This window comes from Vitis riparia, chromosome 10 (assembly GCF_004353265.1).
Source record: "Vitis riparia cultivar Riparia Gloire de Montpellier isolate 1030 chromosome 10, EGFV_Vit.rip_1.0, whole genome shotgun sequence".
Lineage (NCBI taxonomy): Eukaryota > Viridiplantae > Streptophyta > Magnoliopsida > Vitales > Vitaceae > Vitis > Vitis riparia.
This window is the reverse complement of record NC_048440.1, coordinates 5305244-5325598: the sequence shown is the minus strand read 5'-3', so window position 1 is coordinate 5325598 and position 20355 is coordinate 5305244. Positions and strand designations below refer to the sequence as shown.

General features: G+C 37.6%; 1 long non-coding RNA gene and 2 pseudogenes across 1 annotated transcript; 2 read left to right on the top strand and 1 right to left on the bottom strand.

Moving 5' to 3' along the window:
* The first annotated feature begins 5000 nt into the window (after positions 1–5000).
* Positions 5001–20355, top strand: part of LOC117922852 — a 21092-nt pseudogene continuing 5737 nt past the window's right edge.
* LOC117922854 lies at positions 9288–10774 on the top strand. Its single transcript, XR_004652566.1, has 3 exons — positions 9288–9970; positions 10076–10403; positions 10494–10774. It is a non-coding gene; the product is annotated as an uncharacterized LOC117922854 (long non-coding RNA).
* LOC117923029 overlaps positions 16192–20355 on the bottom strand; it is a 21176-nt pseudogene continuing 17012 nt past the window's right edge.

The window sequence follows — 20355 nt, the reverse complement described above, 5'->3', positions numbered from 1 at the left end:
AATGTGATACAGTATTTGATCAATGAGGCCAAGACCGAGCTCGGGCTATCATTAAAGCCTGCTGTTTCCAGTCCAATTTCACCTCCTCAGGTGAACCTTTCACCTGTTTCGGATCTTCCCTTACAATTCACACCATTCTCGCCTGCTTCAGCTCGGCCATTTCCATCACCTCCGCCTGGGAATTCCTACTTGGATCCCCAAGTCAACGGTGATCAGCAGCAAGTTCATAAGTTGGGGGATTTTGTCCCTCAAAGGTACTCATATTCTGTTCCGGATGATTTTCGCCTCCAGAGCCAAATCCACTTCTTGGCTATGGAGGACCAGTTAGAGAATTCAGTTGGTTCAGAATTCTCGGGGAGTTACTACTACGCTGAACAAGCATTGAATACTAGAATCAGATGAAGGTCTCCCCGCTTGCCTGAATTTCCCCTCAAGGTCTGCCATTACTTCAATAAGGGGTTCTGCAAGCATGGGAACAGCTGTAGGTATTTCCATGGCCACCCCATGCTCGAAAGCTTCTCTCAGATTTTCAGCCCGGGTGCCAATGAGCTCCCCCTAATGATGATTATGTCTTTCCACCGGGCTCTCTTGAAAAGCTAGAATTGGAGCTCACTGAGCTTCTGAAATCCATGAGGAATTGGAGCGACTTTAAATCCATGCACGGAATAAACACCTGCTATCTGTCCAAGCTGAGATGACTCCCCAGAATCTGCAGAATTTGCACTCTCAATTGCAAGAGGGATAGAAAGCTCTATCTTTGGATCTGGAATGGGTCTCCAAAAATTGAAACAGGTGGGTGAATCTACCTTCTGCACCTGATGTTAGCAACTACTTAATGTCTGAAAGAAGCAGTCACATGGAACGAGAAAATGAGAAAATGTCAAATCAAGCTGTCATTTGTCACCGAGGGAATCACCAGCTCATTCTTGATGCGTAAATTAGAATCACACGTAAATCTTGTTCTCTTGTCCAGCCTAGAGACCAATTGCTTCAGAATTCTGAAACTGTTATGGGATCCGTAGAGCTTTTGATGGGAAAATGGACCCTCTTCCCACTTCTTTTACTAAGGGAGCTTTTGCCAAAGAGGATAATTCTAACTCATCATGGGGCCTCCTTCAGCACAGAGAATCTCGAAAAGCAGAAGAGAAAATTGTAGGAAAAGTTCAATTATCAGCACAAAAACAGAGACTAAGTAGCATAGTCACTGGTTCCAGAGCACGAGCACCTAGAAATTTCATATTGGAGATATTGAGTTATGAGCATCAGGTCAGGGAATGGACAAGTGATCATGGGCTTGGAGAATATTGACTTCATAATGTATATGCTTTCGAGTTCCTCAGCTGCTTCAAATAATTTTCAGATCCCCCATGTCTTCTTATCATCCTCATGCTGGAAATTTAGCATTTTTTCTATATTGAAGCTGAATCACCCAATTTCTGTTTTGATTTAAAGATTTTCTAAATCCTAATTCTGTTGACAACCATAGTGAAGTTTGCAGAAATGGCAGCTCGCATCAAGAACAGATGACAGCATGCTTGCCCTCTATGGTGGAGCTTTCACCAGCTATTGCAGCTATAGAGTACATGTCATCAAAGCATTCACCTGGGAAAAGCTATTAGATTCTAGAATTCCTCCAGATCGTTCTCTCTTCAGCCGACTTCAGCCAGAACCATATGCAATCTGGTTATCTTTCCCGGAGCCACCGTGAGGAAACTGGCTTCAGAGCTGCTGGAACTCTTCATCCCTCACCAGAAATCATCAAAACTTTGAATAACAGGGAGCCCTAGAAAGTGCCAAAGGAAAGCAGAATGTATTTAGGGATTCACCGCCGGCAATGCAGTCATAGTCACATCTCCAGGCTCCACCCATATAGTGGCCACCTTGGTGCTCACCATCCTCATCTTGTTACTTATTTCTTTCTTGTGAACTTACACATTTTTAATTTGGATTTCAAAATCTTTTCCATAAAATAACTCTTGTTTTCTTTAAAATCCCATCCTTAGGAGTTCATAGACATTAAAATCCATATTTCAATAAATCTTTTGCTGTCACCTTCCTTCGGGCATGCATCTTCACTATTTTCGACTAATTTTCTTGATTTTCTCGATTTTCAACAAGCATGAACGAGCTTCATGATTCCAAACAATGGAATTCATTGAACCAATTCATGCAAAAGCAATTAGGATCTTGGTGGGGGATCCAACATTCCGGACATCATCTTTGATATTGATTTAAATGGGGTTTTGTTTGATTGATTGTGCTTTCTCTTTGTGGAACATGAGATTATTTGGAATCTGTTATTGGGCTAACCTTGTTTTCCATAACGGCGTTTAGCTTGCTACCCAGGTACGCTCTCTCTCTCACTCACTTTCAAAAATTCTATGGACATCTATGCTATTGAAGATCATATCTATGTTCGATATAATCCTTGGGTGCTTTAATATATATGCTTCATTGTGCCTGTTGTGTTTCTTTCTCCACTTTCTATAAGCATATAGGGGTATTTTTCAGGTTTATTAGGAGCAAGAGAAGTGTATTGGGAAATACTTCTTAGGTTAGTTTACTGTAAATTCCCTATTCTCTCCCAATTCACACTATTCATCATTCTTCTCTGTTATGTTTGGGTGTTATTGGTGGATTGGATGTATGTACTAGAGATTTCATTTTGAATCAGATTGATTTCTTTTTTTGTTTGTTGGATTGATGTTGGGTTGTCTATTTCTCATTTCTTTGGTTTGGTGTGAGAATAATTTGATTTCCTTTCAACTGTAATGTGCCTTAGGATGTTATTTTCCTATTCACATTTTTTAAATCCATTCTGGGTTTCTTTTTTCACCATCTATAAGCATATAGGGGGATTTTTCTGGTTTCTCGGGAGCAAGAGAAGTATATTGGGAAATACTTCCCAGGGAAGTTTACTCCGTATTCCATATTCTCTTTCATTTCGCATTGTTCATCATTCTTCTCTGTTATGTTTGGATGTTATTTGTTGATTGGATGTATGTACTAGAGAATTCATTTTGAATCCAGTTGATTTCTATATTTGTTTGTGAGCTTGATGTTGAGTTGTCTATTTCTCATTTCTTTGGTTTTGTATGAGAATAATCTGATTTCCTTTCAACTACATTCTACCTTGGAAGGTTATTTTCCTATTCTCGGTTTCTCTCCCCAATATCTATAGGCATATTGGGGGATTTTTCTGGTTTCCCGAGAGCAAAAGAAGTGTATTAGGAAATACTTCTCAGGAAAGTTTACTCCGTATTCTCTGCTCTTTCCTATTTCGCACTATTCATCATTCTTCTCTATTATGTTTGGGTGTTATTTGTTGACTGGATGTATCTACTAAAGTATTCCTTTTGAATCTGGTTAATTTCTATGTTTGTTTGTGAGCTTGATGTTGGAATGTCCATTTCTCATTTCTTTTGTTTGGTTTGAGAATAATGTGCTTTTCAGTTCTGCAGAATCCATGGAGACAACACCACCTGTATCCTTTTCAGTTTGCGAAGCGGTTCTTACCACAGGCCTGACAGTCTTGGTAAAGAAGATTCAATGGAAAGTAGAGAGAATGAAGACTGCGTCAGAATTCATAACCCGAATGGGCAATGCAAGACATGAGAATCTGATTAGATTGTTGGGTTTCTTCTGTAACAGGCATGTGACATATCTTATCATCACTTGCCTGATGGAAATCTAGTTGAGAAGATCAGAAAGAAAAGGGATTGGGCAGCCAAGTACAAAGTTGTGATTTAAACTGGAAGAGGACTTTACTATCTTCACCATGACCGTTACCCCGTGAATGACCCATGGTGATTTGGAGTTGAATGACATATTGTTTGATGAAAGCATGGAATCTCATCTGGGGGAATTTGGATTCAAATTTCTGGCAGAATTGAACGAAGTTTCACTCCCATCGAGAATTCCTAGAACAGAAACAGGAGGTGGCATACAAAGCAAGCCAAGGATGGGATCATCTTTGAGCCACTTGGGGGTGCACATGCAGCTCCTTCTTGGACCTCTTTTTAATGTATTGAAGCAATGTCTGTTTTAGATAATTTTCTGAAACTGAAACTTAAAGACTGTAAAAAACTGCAAAGCCAAGAATCCTCAAGTCACCAAGCCTACTCTTGGATGGCTTCACATGACTGATTTGTTGGATGCACAGACCAGAGCTAATGTAGGTAGAGGCAGCAAGCTGCAAAGGTCATTAAGTGGCATTGCAATGGAGGTTCATCGTGATTCCAGAGAATCCAAAATCGAGACCACAAGATTGAAAGGAGAGGGACACGGAAGTAGAATTATTGAATATCTGATTGATATAAACAACAAGAATCTTCCAGAAACCGCAAGAGATTGGAGCGAGACTACCCTTTTTTCTTATTATACACTGTTTAAGCTATGTTCAGCTTTGCTGTTGCCCTTACTGGTTTCTATTGAGAAATGTACTCTCAGGATATTCAGCATCCCAAGTTATCTACTGCTGCCATTGGCCATGGCTTGGAGGAGTTTGGTTGGCAGAAGCTTGAACACAAGGCTGACCTTTCTATATAGAGAAGACATTTAGGGTAAGTAAGGATTCAGCATGGTGGATTTTGGGAGCTAAGGATTCATTCCACGTTTTGAGAGAGAGGATCTGGACAGAGGTGGCAGAGAAAAAGGAAAGAGTGGGGATTCTGATTTTTCAGCGGGGAAATTTTGGATTCTAGGGGGCTGGTTTTTAGATGGAGGAGAAAACCGTTCAGAAAGGAGGATACAGAGAAAAAGAGAGGAATTTTTCATTGATTTCAAGGGGAGAAGGAGAACTCAGGTTCACTGGTTTTCTGGTGGGTTTTGGAGAGGGAGAACACAACTCACTTGAAGCGGAGCAATACTTCTTGAGGGGAGGTTCTTCCTAGTATGTTCACATGAAATTCGTTTCTCATCTCTATATGATTCTACATCTTTTTTTTTTGGCAAATTCCAGTGTTATCTTGTTGATTGTTGTGGACATTTAGGGCTGATTGTTTCTCTTGCTGAATGTGTTTAAATATGTGCATGATGAACTTGAAGATTTTGCCATGGGTAGGACTCGGAATAATGGTTATGGCCATGCAGAGGGTCTTTATGGTGATGAATTTGAGACAAACTTGGTTGCTGCTGCATCTGCTGCTGCTATGAAGGAGGCCATGGATAGAGCTGAAGCTAAGTTTAGGCATGCAAAGGGAATAAGGGAGAGAGAAAGTGCAAAAGCTTCTAGAAGTAAAGAAGCTGGTCAGTTGGGTAGAGATGTGAAAGCAATGCAAGATGCTCAGGAGAGAGCAATCAGAGGAAAACGGGAGAGATTAGAACGCGAGCGGCAAGAGAGAGAAAGAGAAGAGGAAGAGAGGGAACAAAGGAGACTTGAGAGAGCAAGGGAAATTGTAAGGGAAAGGGAGGAGAAAGAAAGAGAACAGAGGAGACTTGAGAAGGAGAGGGAGCGATCAAGGGAGATTGAGAGGGAAGGGGAAAAGGCCAGACAAGCTGTGGAAAGGGCTACTAAGGAAGCATGTGAAAGAGCGGCTGCTGAAGCTCGCCTAAAGGCTGAAAGGGCTGCTGTTGAGAAGGTAAATGCTGAAGCTCGAGAGCGTGCAGAAAGAGCTGCAGTTCACAGAGCACAAGTTGAAGCTCGTGAAAGGGCAACAGCAGAGGCAAAGGAAAGAGCAGAAAAGGCTGCTGCAGAAGCCAGGGAAGGGGCAAATACTGAAGCAAGAGAGAAGGAAGCATGTGAGAGAGCTGCTGTTGCAAGGGCAGAAGCTGAAATGCGGCTTAGAACAGAACGAGCTGCTGTTGAAAGGCTGCAGCAGATTCTCGAGAAAGGGCTGCTGCTGCTGCTAGAGTGAACCAACAAAAGAATGAAAATGATCTTGAGTCTTTCTTTAGCATGGGTTCTCGACCAAGCAGTGCGCCAAGGCCTAGAGCTAACTCTTCAGTGAGAACCTGGGATTGTAGATCTGCATTTCGTGTTTTGCTTGTCTCAATGTTGTCTGATTGATTTTCTGACTGTCTATTTCAGGACCCCATGTTTGATACCCAATTTCAGAATAGGCGTGGGCCTGAAGTGGCAAGAACATCTGCAAGTGCATCATCGACTATGAGAAAAGCATCATCAACAACAAATATTGTTGATGATCTTTCTTCAATTTTTGGAGGTAGCTTTCTTTCCAAAGTGAAATCTTCTTGTGTAACATTTAATCATTTGTGATCCTCTCTCTTGTAAGAATTATAATTGGCTTAACTATTTTTTATTGCAAAAGCTGCTCCATCAAATTAAACTGTGTTCAGATCTGCATGCATTCTATTAGCCTAAAAAAAAATATACTTTTCAATGGTTTAAACTTATTGATGTTATGAACTGTAATAATGCTCAGTACTAAAACTAGTTTTGTCAAACACTGTCTAAGAACCTGAACTTTAAGCAATATCTTTAGTAAAACTTTGTATTGGTTTATTTCTTTTCATTTCAAGACATTTACTAGAATATAGATATTATAGTCATTTATTAAATTCTATTGGAAGATCACATAAAGTGTTGTGGTGACTGTTAGATTCCATGAATTCTAAATTGAGAAAACTCTATCTGATCTATTGAGGTGAATCTGTGCCTTTTTTATATTTTCGATCTCTTTGATAACCTTTTAGAGAATTCACATCCCAATTCTTCATTCTATATGTCTGTAAACCCTAATCCTTACTGTCTCAACTTCAAACTACCCCTTTATTTATCCAAGGGCACCTTAATTTGACTGCATCATCATCAAGAAGGCTTTAGAGAAAAGAAAAAAAATGCTATGCATGCAATCATTTTACCACCTCTTTTACTACCTCCAGATTTGGCAATGATGGTTGGATGTAGAAAAAGGTGATAAAAAAGGAAAACACGAACAAAATTTTTCTTGGATTCTGTCCCACTTGCTCCGTTAGTGGGTAATAAAAAAATAAAGGCGGCGATAAGGGTGGCATAAATTGCAAAAAGGGTGAAGTGATGGAATTGTTATCTCTGGAATTCCTTATTTTCAATTCTAAGAACTTGGGATTTTAAGGAGTAAACATTAAGGATCAAATAAGCTAATAACTTTAGGTTCCATTATTAACTCTACTAAGTATTGTGCAATACATCATACTCTATCGCAATGTTTTTAAAGGCGTTTGTGGGGCGCGCCTCAAGGCGAGGCGCAGCGAAAACGTGTTGAGGTGTTAAAAATAAAACGAAACAGTTGAAAGGCGTACGCTTTTCCGGTGAGGCGTGATTGAGGCGCGCTTTGATCGCGCCTTTCACGCTCCAAGAAGAAGGCGTACGCTTCGTCGGATCTGATGTGGCAATGAACAGAGATTTAAAAAAAAACCCTAAGTAATCCCTAAAACCCCAGTCCCGACTGAAAACAAACCCAAAACGAAACCCTACCTCCAACGACTCAAGCGGTGACGGAGTGCTCACCCTCGGCGGCGACCAATCGCGGTGCATCTTCTCCGGCGGCAACCCTCTCGTTCATCTCCAGGTATGTTGCGAACTCCCTCTTCCATGGTTTCTCCCTCTTCGTTTCTCTCTCTGCAATCCACACGGGCGTCGGCTCTTCATCCAATTTTTTTTTTTATCAAATCAAATGTGCTGTATATCTATTTAAATTTTAAACCCTTTTTTCTCTCTCTCACATCAGATCTATTTATGCTCTCTCTCGGCAGTCTACAGCCCACACTTCCAGTCCACACTTTTCTCTCTTTCCCAGTAGGCTTTTCAGTTTTTTTTTTTTTTTTTTTAATTATCAAATCAGATGTGCCTTTTGTTAATAAGATTTTTTTTTGAAGTTTTTTATATGTTTGCTTATAGTATCAACAAACAAATATAATTAAAATTATTTAAAAGATAATTATTTGTGAATTTTGAATTTTTTATTTCTGGTTTAATTTTAATTCTCACCTCAGTTTTCTTTATTTCATTATTAAATTCCAATTAAAATTTATGTGTATAATTTTTAAACTCCTTTAAAAAAAATTGGTTTTTTTTTTTAATTTAAACCAATTAAATTTTGTATTTCATTTTTAAATTTCTTTCAATTGTGCTTTGGTATTATTTTTTAGTCAATTATATTGTTATATGGAAATTTGTATATTATTATTGGTGATTTTTTTTAGAATGAGTTCCTCCGATTCGAAAAATTCAAGAAAGGATTTTGTGTGGAAGTATGTGATTGAAGTTTCTGGAGAGCAATATTTAAGATGTAAATTTTGCAATCAAAGATGTACGGGAGGGGTGAATAGACTAAAGCATCACTTAGCCGGAACTCATCATGGTATGAAACCATGCAACAAAGTTAGTGAAGATGCTAGATTGGAATGTAAAGAGGCATTGGCTAATTTTAAGGATCAAAAAACGAAGAGAAATGAATTGCTCCAAGAAATTGGTATGGGTCCAACTTCAATGCATGAAAGTGCCTTGTCTAAAACAATAGGGACATTAGGGAGTGGGAGTGGGAGTGTAAGTGGGAGTGGGGAACTTATTCCTAGGGGACCCATGGATAAATTTACCACTTCACAACCTAGACAAAGTACTTTGAATTCAAAGTGGAAGCAAGAAGAAAGGAAGGAAGTGTGTAGAAAAATTGGTAGGTTTATGTATTCAAAAGGTCTCCCATTCAACACTGTGAATGATCCTTATTAGTTTCCTATGATAGATGTTGTTGCAAACTTTGGGCCCGGGTTTAAGCCTCCATCTATGCACGAATTGAGGACATGGATTCTTAAAGAAGAGGTAAATGACCTAAGTATCATTATGGAAGATTACAAAAAAGCTTGGAAACAATATGGATGTTCAATTATGTCAGATGGTTGGACAGATGGAAAAAGTAGGTGTCTTATCAATTTTTTGGTGAATAGTCCTGCTGGCACTTGGTTTATGAAATCAATTGATGCTTCTGATACAATAAAAAATGGGGAATTGATGTTCAAATATCTTGATGAGGTGGTTGAAGAAATTGGAGAGGAGAATGTTGTGCAAATCATCACTGATAATGCCTCTAATTATGTGAATGCTGGAATGAGGCTTATGGAAAAAAGGACTAGATTGTGGTGGACTCCTTGTGCTGCTCATTGCATTGATTTGATGTTGGAGGATATTGGAAAGCTAAATGTTCATGCTACTACACTTTCTCGAGCTAGGCAAGTTGTGAAGTTTATATATAAGCATACTTGGGTTCTTAGCTTGATGAGAACATTTACAAAAAATCATGAACTTATTCATCCAGCAATCACACAGTTTGCTACTGCATTTCTTACTCTCCAAAGTCTTTATAAGCAAAATCAAGCTCTTATAGCAATGTTCTCCTCAGAAAAATGGTGTTCAAGCACATGGGCTAAAAAGGTAGAAGGTGTGAAAACTCGAAGTACAGTGTTGTTTGATCCAAATTTTTGGCCTCATGTTGCTTTTTGCATAAAGACCATTGTTCCATTAGTTAGTGTCTTGAGAGAGGTTGATTAAGAGGAAAGACCAGCCATGGGTTATATTTATGAGTTGATGGATTCAGCTAAGGAGAAGATTGCATTTAATTGTGGAGGCATGGAGAGAAAATATGGCCCAATTTGGAGAAAAATTGATGCAAGATGGACTTCGCAACTTCATCGACCTTTACATGCAGCAGGCTATTATCTTAATCCTCAATTGCGGTATGGAGATAAGTTCTCTAATGTTGATGAGGTGAGGAAGGGATTATTTGAATGCATGGATAGGATGTTGGATTATCAAGAACGTTTAAAATCTGACATTCAGTTGGACTCATATGACCAAGCAATGGGTGAATTTGGGAGTCGTATTGCAATTGATTCTTGAACATTAAGAAGTCCTACAAGTTGGTGGAAACGTTTTGGGGGTTCAACACCGGAGTTGCAAAAGTTTGCTATTCGAGTCCTTAGCCTTACTTGTAGTGCTTCGGGATGTGAAAGAAATTGGAGCACATTTGAATCGGTAATACTTCTATTTTTGTAAATTTTTATACATATATTTCTATTTCAATGTTAGAGAACTTTATTTCATTTTAACACATAAAATTGTTTCTTTTATTATTTGTAGATCCATACAAAAAAAAGAAATAGACTTGAACATCAAAGGTTGAATGCTCTAGTGTATGTAAGGTACAACACTAGATTGAGAGAGCGAAGTCTACAAAGGAAACAAAATGTTGATCCAATCTTGGTAGAGGAGATTGATTCCGATGATGAATGGATTGCGGAGAAAGAAGATCCCCTCCTCCCCCTTGATCTTTGTTGGCTTCAAGATAATGAATTATTCAATGTTGATGCCATTAGAGTTGTGTCATCCAACTCCCAAGAGACGCAAGCATCATCGGATCATATGGTTTCTTCACATTCCTACAAAAGGAAACATAATGAAGTACCAAGTAAGTACTCAAAAATTGAAATCATAAATTTGATTAAAATTTAATAAAAAAAACTTTTAATATTTACAAATAATTAATACTTTATGCTAGGTACAAGTGGAGGCAAAGGCAAATAGAAGGAATTGAATTTGACACCAATTGATGAAGATGAAGATTTAAATGAAATGGGGATACATGATAGTGGACATTTTCCTACTATTGATACATTGGATGAGGATGATGATGACCTTGGAGAGGAGGATTTAAGTTGAAACAATTTACTCTAGTTGTTATTTCATGACTTAGTTATGGATTTTTTGTAAAAGTTTAGAACTATTATTATGGTTGACTCTATTTTCTATTTCATGACTTAGTTATGGCTTTTTGTTAAAGTTTGAAACTATTAGTATAGTTGAATCTATAATCTATTTTATGAATTTGTAATGGGTTTTTGTGAAAGTAGGGAACTAGTATGTTTTTTTTATGATTCTAATGAATTGTTTTCATGTTTTTATTTATGCTATTTTATTTTATATATTTTAAAATATTAATTAATTATATAAAGTGAGGCTCAAAAAGCTTACGCCTCAACGCCTCGAGGCTTACGCCTCGCCTCACAAACACAAAAACGGCTCGCCTTACGCTTTCGCCTTTAAAAACTTTGCTCTATCGTCATACTCTATCACAGAGATTTGAGCTTGCTTATTGGGAAAATGGTTGTGGAGAGGCTTTTAGAGGAAAGTGGTGGTAGGAGAATCTTAGGAAGAGGGAGGTTGATACAAGATGGGGTTTTAGGGATCACATGGAAAGGGTTGGGAGGAGTTTTCAAGGTTGCACCTTGTTCAGATGGGGAATAGGCAAAAGATCCAATTTAATATGATGGTTGGGGTGGTTACTCTATGTTGATGGGAAGATTTCCTAATCTCTTCAAACTTGCAGTTGATGGCAAGGTCAATAAGTAGGTTTCCTCTTCTTTTGAAACTTACTGCTGATCTCTTTATGATTGGGAGCTAGATGGGGTGGAGACTTTCTTTAGGATATTGCAAACATTGACAATTAGTAAGGTGTAGAGGATAAATGGTTTGGCTGAACTGGAAGTGTGACAAATTCTCTATTAAATCTCTCTCTTCCTATTTATTTGATGGAAGAATCGAGGTGTTCCCTTTTGGGATTGTTTGGACCCCTTCATTCTGTTGAAGGTAAGCTTTTTTGCTTGGGACAATGGTGGCGTCTAATTTTGGCTTGATATGTTCACCTAGGAATTTGAGTTGGGTCCATGACAAACAAGATTGGTGACCAGTGGAATTCATTTTTGGTTGTTTGGCTCTACACAATCCTTAACCTCCTGAAATTTGAAAGAAAACTAGGTAATTCGATTGAGCTCATTATGTGGAGTGATATAATGGAGGTGCAAGGAGGTAGAAGCTGGTTTGTGATTGAAAAATCTATTGAAATTTTGATTGAGCTTTTGAAAGGCAAGCATTGTTGATAATCACTGAGAGGGGTCATGACTTGTCAAAGTGGATTAGATTTAGAGAAAAGGGTTGTCCATTCTCTTGGAAAGGATGGATGTCTACTACTAGACTGAGAACTTGAAGGATTTCAACAAGGTGTGGTTAGAGGGAGGGCGAAGCTAGAAGTTACAACTTCTTAGCTATGAGGATGATATATTTCCTATGTGTTCAGTTCTATGTGCAGAAGCAAAAAGGTTTGCCTTGGTTTTTCCTGAAGGAAAGGGTCAGCAAAGAAGGAAGGTGGGAGGAGGTTGCTGATTTGGAGAGAATTTATCTGCATATTTACTTCATAGATCGTACAATGTTTATGAACAAGAAGATAAAACTATACAAGGATTAAAACAAGCTATACAAGGAAGAATCTAAAACAAATCCCTATAAACTATTCTTATCTAGTAGCAATAATAATAATCAAATTCCTATAATCAAGGAACTAAATATGACAACTACAAATATGCTCCTTGCAAATGCAAATTAAAATAATTAATCCCTAAAATAAATGGTCAATTACAAATATGAAATTTGGAAATCTTTGAATATACTTGTCAACAGTCGACACTCCTCCGCAAGTTGGAGTATAGATGTCTCGAATGGCCAACTTGTTGAGTATCAAATTATTGAAGAGGCTAGTCCAAGTTTACAGCCAAGGATAAGAAGACCCGAATGGTATTTTATCTTTGCCATTGGTGCAAATTTTTCTTGATAAACTACACATTTGTGTATAACCTTTATCCACCAATCTTGCTTTAAACCTCTCCACAAAACCCTTTGCCTCATGTTTCACTGTGAATACCCACTTGCAACCATCTTCTTTCCCTCCAGTAGCTCAACTAGTTCCAAGTAACATTTCTTTTGTAATGCATCCATTTCTTCAATCATGATTGAAGGGAATTAAAGATCACATTGTTCCCATGCCTTAAATCTCATTAGGTGCATGCAACTATTCCTAGGGTTACTAGATCCTATGCACAATGGAAAACAATAACATTTAAAACTTTGTTGGATCTAGAGGCCCTGAAGGGGGTATATTGGTCTTTTGGAATAATCAGGTCTTGAGTTTATTGGAATGAAAATGGATGCCTTTCCATTTTCTGTGGTTTTAAAAACTGTGACAAAAAATTTGTGTGGATGTTCTCAGGGGGTTATGGCCTAGTCCAAAATGAGGGGGGAGAGGAGTTCTGGATGAAGTTATGTGATATTAGAGGCCTTTAGAGAGGGGATTTTAATGTTATGAGATTCCTGGGGAAAGGAGGAACCATCAAGGAAGATTGGCAACAATGAGACACCTCTTGGAATTTATAGAGGAGCTAGAGCTGAAAAATCACCCTCTGGCTGGTGGCTTCTTTACATGGAGTGGTGGTTTAAATGATCAGTTTGCCTCTAGGTTGGTGGACTGTTTTCTAGTTATTGAAGGATGGGAGAATCATTCCAGTGGTTTGACTTAGAGCATTCTGCCAAGACTTGTTTCTGATCATGTTCTTATTTTCTTAGATGGAGGAGGGATAAGGAGATGAGAAATGCCTTCAAGATTTTTCAGTTTATTCTTATTATTCCATCACTTGTGGTTTATTCCTGACCATGGCATAGTTTGAAGTTCTATTTTTGTCTTCTTTTTTTAAAATAAATAAATAAATTCTCAGCCTAAATTCTGATTATTTCTTTGGACGTCAAGTATTTATTATCATTGTTTTGGGTGTCAAGTATTAAAAACCTCAAGGGTATTAATCAATGATTGTTTAAAACTTGCTATTGTTTCAAGCACTTGTCGTCTTTAACTGATTACTTATGAAGATATTTTGTTATCTGGTGAATGGGTTCTCAATCTGTTTTTTTTTTTTTTTTTTTTGTTGTGGTAAACTTGTAATGGTTGTAACAATTGGATCTTCTTGTTTTTGAATGATGATCAGGTACTATGGCCTGAATGTGGTTGGCAGCCTGTTTCTTTGACTGATTTGATTACTGCTGCTTCAGTTAAAAAAGTTTATAGAAAGGCCACTTTGTGCATCCACCCTGATAAGGTGCAGCAGAAAGGTGCTAATCTTTAACAAAAGTACATTGCTGAGAAGGTTTTTAACCTCCTTAAGGTACTTCTATCAGATATCTAACTTGTCCAAATTATTCTAACCTTCTAGTCAAGAATTTATGCTATGATTAGTAAAATTATCATTGGATATCAGTCACTACGCTGTTGGTTGTGCTTAAAGGAATTATATCGTTACCTGTTCCAACATATGAAGCATATTAAACACTTAAATAACTTTTTGATGCTTTTTGATGTTTGATAACTTCCACTGGCATATCACCTAGAATTTATATGCTTCAATTTTTTAGTAATCACATCTACTAGTATATCACTTGAAATTTACGTGCCTCCATTTTTTTTAGAGACGATGGATTGCAAGTGTTCAGTTGATTTACTGTTTATGTTCTATGTTTTGGATTTCACTATATATTTGAATTTTTTATAATTGTTCTATAATAATTACCTATCAAAATAATTGTTCTATAATAATTCTGTCTGATAATCATTTCATTTGATATGTTGTTATATTGCTAATGCAATTTTCTATTTTGATGTGTCAAATTACTCATATGTTCAGTTGAATTTCTATTGTTATTTAATATATTAGACTACTTGTCTCATTGATTCATTTATTGGACCTTGCTTTAATTTTAGTTTGATATAATGATATATAGGAAGCCTAGAACAAGTTTAACTCAGAGGAGCTATTTTGAATTCCTTGGATGATTTTTCCATAAGCATATCACTTAAATTGACTATTTGTTGGGAGGGGAAAAGCATGTTGTTCCTGAAGAAATACTACTCTTCTACCCAAAGAGACCATGTGACCTTGAGAAGGTAAATTCTGGTTGAAGCTCACTTGTCAACATTTAGTACGATTGTGATCGTGATTATGATATGAATTACAATATCTTTGGAAGCATTGGGAAATGCTACATCAAATTCTGTGTTTCAAACGTTCCCTTAATTTTGCGGAATCTCAATGGATTCGATGAGAGCACGATTAACCAAACATGTACACATTCCAACGAAAATTCATAGAAAGGGGACACTTGATTGTACTGGTGTTGGGAGGGAGAATCAAGACTCCCCAACTATATAACAATATATTGCAGCATCTCTTTCTCTGTAAAAACTGTCCTTTTCCGGGTTCTTTTTCCTGAGATCTTTATTGAACCGACCACTGTCGTCCCCATTGAATACCCTGAATGGTGCTTGGTGGTTCAAGCCTCTGTAAAACGCTTTCACACATACATGCATGTGCTGACGATGAAAGCGAAGCCTTCCAAAATAAACTTACTAGTTTGGCAACCCAACACTGCACCAAGACTGGTTGGTGATGAGTGCACCTCTCGATTATCCTTTTGGCATCATCAATGGAACGATTTAAAGGTGTCATTATAAGGACTAACTGGCAGTTGAAAATGAAGCCGATTGAAAAATTATTGATATTTTTCTAGTAAGATATATTACTATAAGAGAGTTTTCGATTATTATAAAGTAATAAACATTTTATTGTGAGATATTCTTTTTAAAAAAATGACATTTTTGATAATTACACAATATGTTACTATGAAATATATATACATATAGGAAGAGATTTTGATTGTGTGTGAGAGAGGGAGGGTATCTTTTCTTTGGGTGTGATTGGGATTTTAGGATTTGGGGGCTTTAAGATTGTAGTATCTTTTGATGATAGTGGAAGTTCTTATTCGTCATTTCTCATTGTGTCAACTTGAACCCAAACAACTTTGTGTGTGTGTGTTTTTTTTCCTTCTTTCATTTTCTTCTCTCTATTATTATTTTTGTTCTTTATCGTAGTTTTTCACAACCATTTTTATGCCCGAGTAGGAATTAGGAATTGAGTGTAAACGCTTAGTGTATCTTCCTACTTATAGTTTTGTGGAGTAAAAGTAGACACCCAAAACAAAAAGGTTGTTGTTGATGTGATTTTGAGGACATAGTTACAAGCTTACTCAAGAGGATGTTGTTGACCTCTCTTTCTTTACTTGTTGATGGATGCAATATTGGTTAGCCTGTTCATGTTCATGTTGTGGCTACCTATATAAGTTTATTCCTGTAAATGCAAATCCCATTTCGTCCTACCATATGAAGCAACTGAATGTATGCTGAGATTGTCCTTGGTGGCCAAATTCCTTGGAGCAAATGATCAACTCCATTACATACGGTCTGCTAATAATTAGCCGAGAGACTTGAGCCCGGTATCCCTACGGACCAAAGCTTTTGATATCATATTGAATAAGGTTTCAACACCCACAATTCATTGAGATTTTGGAACAAATTTAGCAGAAATTAATAATATGCTTATTACACAAAGGAACTAAGATTTCCCTTTAGATTAGAACTGAGAGGTGAGAAGAGCTGGAGGCTCATGCTTTGAATTCCACATGCCGAATTACATACAGAGTCCTGCCTCTCGTTGACACATTAAACAGGCGACTGGTGAAGTAAAAAAAAGCGGAGGGAACATAAAAGACTACAAAGAAACCACACCCAAACCATTGTAGGGGTTTGTCATGGACATTGAACTGGAATATAAACATTTCGCCTTTTCTCTCATTTGTTTTTGTTGATCAATCGATGAAAAGACATGGGCTAATTTTTTATTAATTAGTAGCTGGTTTTGAATGGGTGGTAAACCTTGAGATAGAGCACTACGCCAGCAATGGAGCCAGCAGCAGCTGCAATTGAAATGATTAGACAAGCAACACTCAGCATCTGGAGGCAAATCCATCTGGTACTCCACTTGGGTATCTTCTTCTGTACAATATACAGCTCAACCGGGAAATAGACTGTTAGAGGCCAAAAGCCGAATGCCCCTAGGATTCCCACCACCTCGTTGAAGAAAGGGAGGAGCATGGATATAACAGTGGTTGCAACCACAAAAGCCGATCGCCACACTAATCTGAAGAGGTTTAGGCTATAAGGGCTACAACCCGGGATTGGGATTTTGATTTCCTTGGTGCTGAAGTCACTGTGGGGCCATTTTTGGGCTGCCCATTTCCCAGTGAAGGTGAAAAGTGGCTGGCAGTAGACTTGATATGCTCCAACAAGGTGGACTACTACGGAAACATTTGCAATATCCAGGAGCCAAAAGGGGTTGTAGAAGCCAAATCTGGTTAGAAGGTTTCCAGGTGCAAGGTCCCCAAAAGCTGCATACCCCATGCACCCACAAAGCATGTAGAAAGCTGTTGTGACCGCAATATTTACTGAGGTGGCCTTCTTCATTGTCTTTGATTCTGATGGTGGGGACTTGAGGGTGTCCTGTTAACCACAACATGGATTAGTCACTGCTTCAGGGATTTTTTATTTTTTTTTTGGTTTGGTTTCCATGAGTTTTACAACTGATAATTTTTTTATTTATTTTTACCTGAATTTCGATGAGGATGATGGAATATGAGTATGCAAAAGCTATGTTGCCTAAAGCTTGGAAGCTCCTCCAAATCTTTTGGGTTTGAGTTACAGTTCCAATGCTTATTCCAGTGAGACTACCCTTGAAACCTCCAGCAGCTGCCATAGATATGAAGATCAAAGCTCAATTCATCAGCTCAAACAGATGAAGTCATTCAATTTTCTTGGCACAAATTAAAGCAACATCCATACCTACAACTTTGGCAACTCCAAGTGCAAGACCTATTGAAGAGTAAGTAAAGGACATGACCCCGGCCACAATTGAGAGCCACCATATTTGATCAAAGTCCGGGATTTGAGAAAATGCAATTTCCGCTATACCAAACATGATCATATAAGGGTTGCTTGATATGTGACACGGGTTCTTCCCCCCGCTCTCATGGAAACAATTAGACCTTTTCACCGCCCTGCCCATTGAAATTCAGCAGACCCATTAGTCCAAATTAAGATTGGAAAGCCAAAAGAAGGCAATACAGATTTTCACTCACATCATGCTAATAGAAGCTGCAATAGTGTATCCAATGGCGACACCAAAAATATTCAAGTACTGAATTAGCCCACATACCTTGACCTTAACTCCACCTAAATGAGATAAAAAGATGAACAAAAATGACATTTTAGAACAACTGAAACAACCCCAGATGCTAAAATGACTAGAAAAGCTTGAAAACTGTTAAATTGGTTACTGAGATTGGATCAAACTGCATCCATATAAGTATAGTTTCTCTTGCCGGAGACAGGGTCGCCAGAGCGGTAGCAGTCAGCTAGAAGTGATGAAGTGTAGTAAATTACAAAGGAGAACAAGAACATGACTGCTGGACCAGCAATCCATCCAAGCTGAGCTATAGCCCATGCTAAAGAAAGGACTCCAGAACCAATCACAGCTGTTATTATGTGGGCACTTGCAGTCCAAACAGTTCCTAATTCACATCAAGAAAATCCAACATAAGCTTCATCTCTATTTCAGGACTGAAAATGCAATAACAGGAGAGGCAATTAATATGTACAAAAGTACCAGTTCGCTTGAGGCGGCCATCGCCATTGAAGCATTTGGAGGTGTTTTGATGAGGAAGCACATCTATGGAGATATCAAAGACTTGGTGGTGGTGGTGGTTTTTTGTGGAAGCATTCTCACCAATCTTGTGGCAAAAAACAAAGAAGTTGTATTGAAAAAAGGCACAAAAAAAAAATGCAGGAAATGAAGCTTGTTATGTCAAAAATAGAAGTTGAAATACAGTTGAGAAACAAGTTTAGGAAGGTGGCTTATGTTTTACTTATTAACGACCTATCCCAAATGCCCAAACACACAGGAGGTAGAGAGTGTATGCAGAGAGAAGTTTGGAGGGGGAGAGAGAAATGCATGGAGATATGAAATTGGTTGGGAGAGGAGAATTGACAATTTATAAGGGTGGTGTGAATGTAAAAGGAAGTAGTGATTGATATATAGACTAAACATGACTCATACTTGAGATGGGGATGGGCCACACCCAAACCCCAAGTTGCTCTTTTTCAAACACCTCATCACCCCAATGCATGAACAATTTGAGGTTGGTTCCAAGTCAATGTGCTCTCTTTTAGTCTATTAATCTCCAATGGCATTATAGATTGAGTTATGCTTCTTTGAGTAGATACATTCCTTAAGACTATCTTCAAAGTTGTCAAATAAGGTTGAGTGAGCATCATGTGAACCTTGTAAATACCATAGGTTATCTTTTCCATCTAGAGGCAATAATAGGAGTTCTAGTCCTTTTGCTTTAATACATTCAAATGTTTGGGGCTTATGTCATACCACTAATGTTCAAGGGTTTAAGTACTTTGTTGGTTTTATTGATGATTGTTTTCGAGTCACGTAATTGTTTTAACTAAAAGACAGGTTCAGAGTATCTCATGTATTTAAACTTTTTTTATCAAGAAATAAAAAATCAGTTGGTATTTCGATTGGTATTCTTCAATCTAATGATGCCCTTGACTACTATGATAGTTCCCTATCCTCTTTTTGTGCCGGAAATGGAATTGTCCATCAATTTTTGTGCGTTTGTACGCCCCAACAGAGTAGGTTGCTAAAAGAAAAAATTATCACTTGTTAGATGTTGCTCGTTCTATTATGTTTAATATGAGGGTTTCGAAATCTTATTAGGAGATGTTATTCTAATTGCATGTTATTTAATAAGTCGATTACCCTCCTCTGTATTGCATCAGAAGACTCGTTATATATTATTTCTTGATTGCCCCTAATTTTCTCTTTCTCTTATAAAGCTTTTGGATGTGTTTTCTTTGTTTATAATTTTTCCCTAAATAAAGACAAGTTTGATGCTCGATTTGTCAAATATTTATTTTTGGGATATTCTAGAAATCATAGAGAGTACAAGTGTTTTGATTTTGAATTTTGTAAATTCTTTTATGTAGCAACCCACTCCCTTCTATATAAATATTGTTTGCTTTGGGCCCAAGGGGCCTCACGATTTTAAAATGTGTCTACATAATTAAGAAGAGTCCACCACATATATGTACCAAAAACTTCTTCCCCTATCCAGTGTGAGATATCACACTTTATTAATGTTAATTTAATTGAGACTAATTTATTTTTTTTAAATTATTTATCATGGTTTATAGTTAGAAAATGAGACACTTCAATCTAAGTCTATTCCTCTTTCTGTTGTTATTGATACTTTTGTATCTAAAGACTAACAAACCACTACAAATATATCAACAAAAAAGACTGCCTAGAGATAGTGAAGCAATTCATACTGAATCTCTACCTTTTTTGAGCTCTTCAATGGATGATCCTATACCACCACCTATTTTCATTTCCTTAATTCCCGATGAGGCAAACCTCTCTATTGCACTCAATATCCTCCTACTCATTATGTATCTTTAGATAGCCTTTTCCCCCACCTTTCAGTGTTTTGGTCGTGCCTTGTCTTCTATTTCTATCCTTAATTCTTATCAAGAAACTTTTAATCATACTGCATGGAAGAAGAGATGCATGCTCTCCTAAACAGAG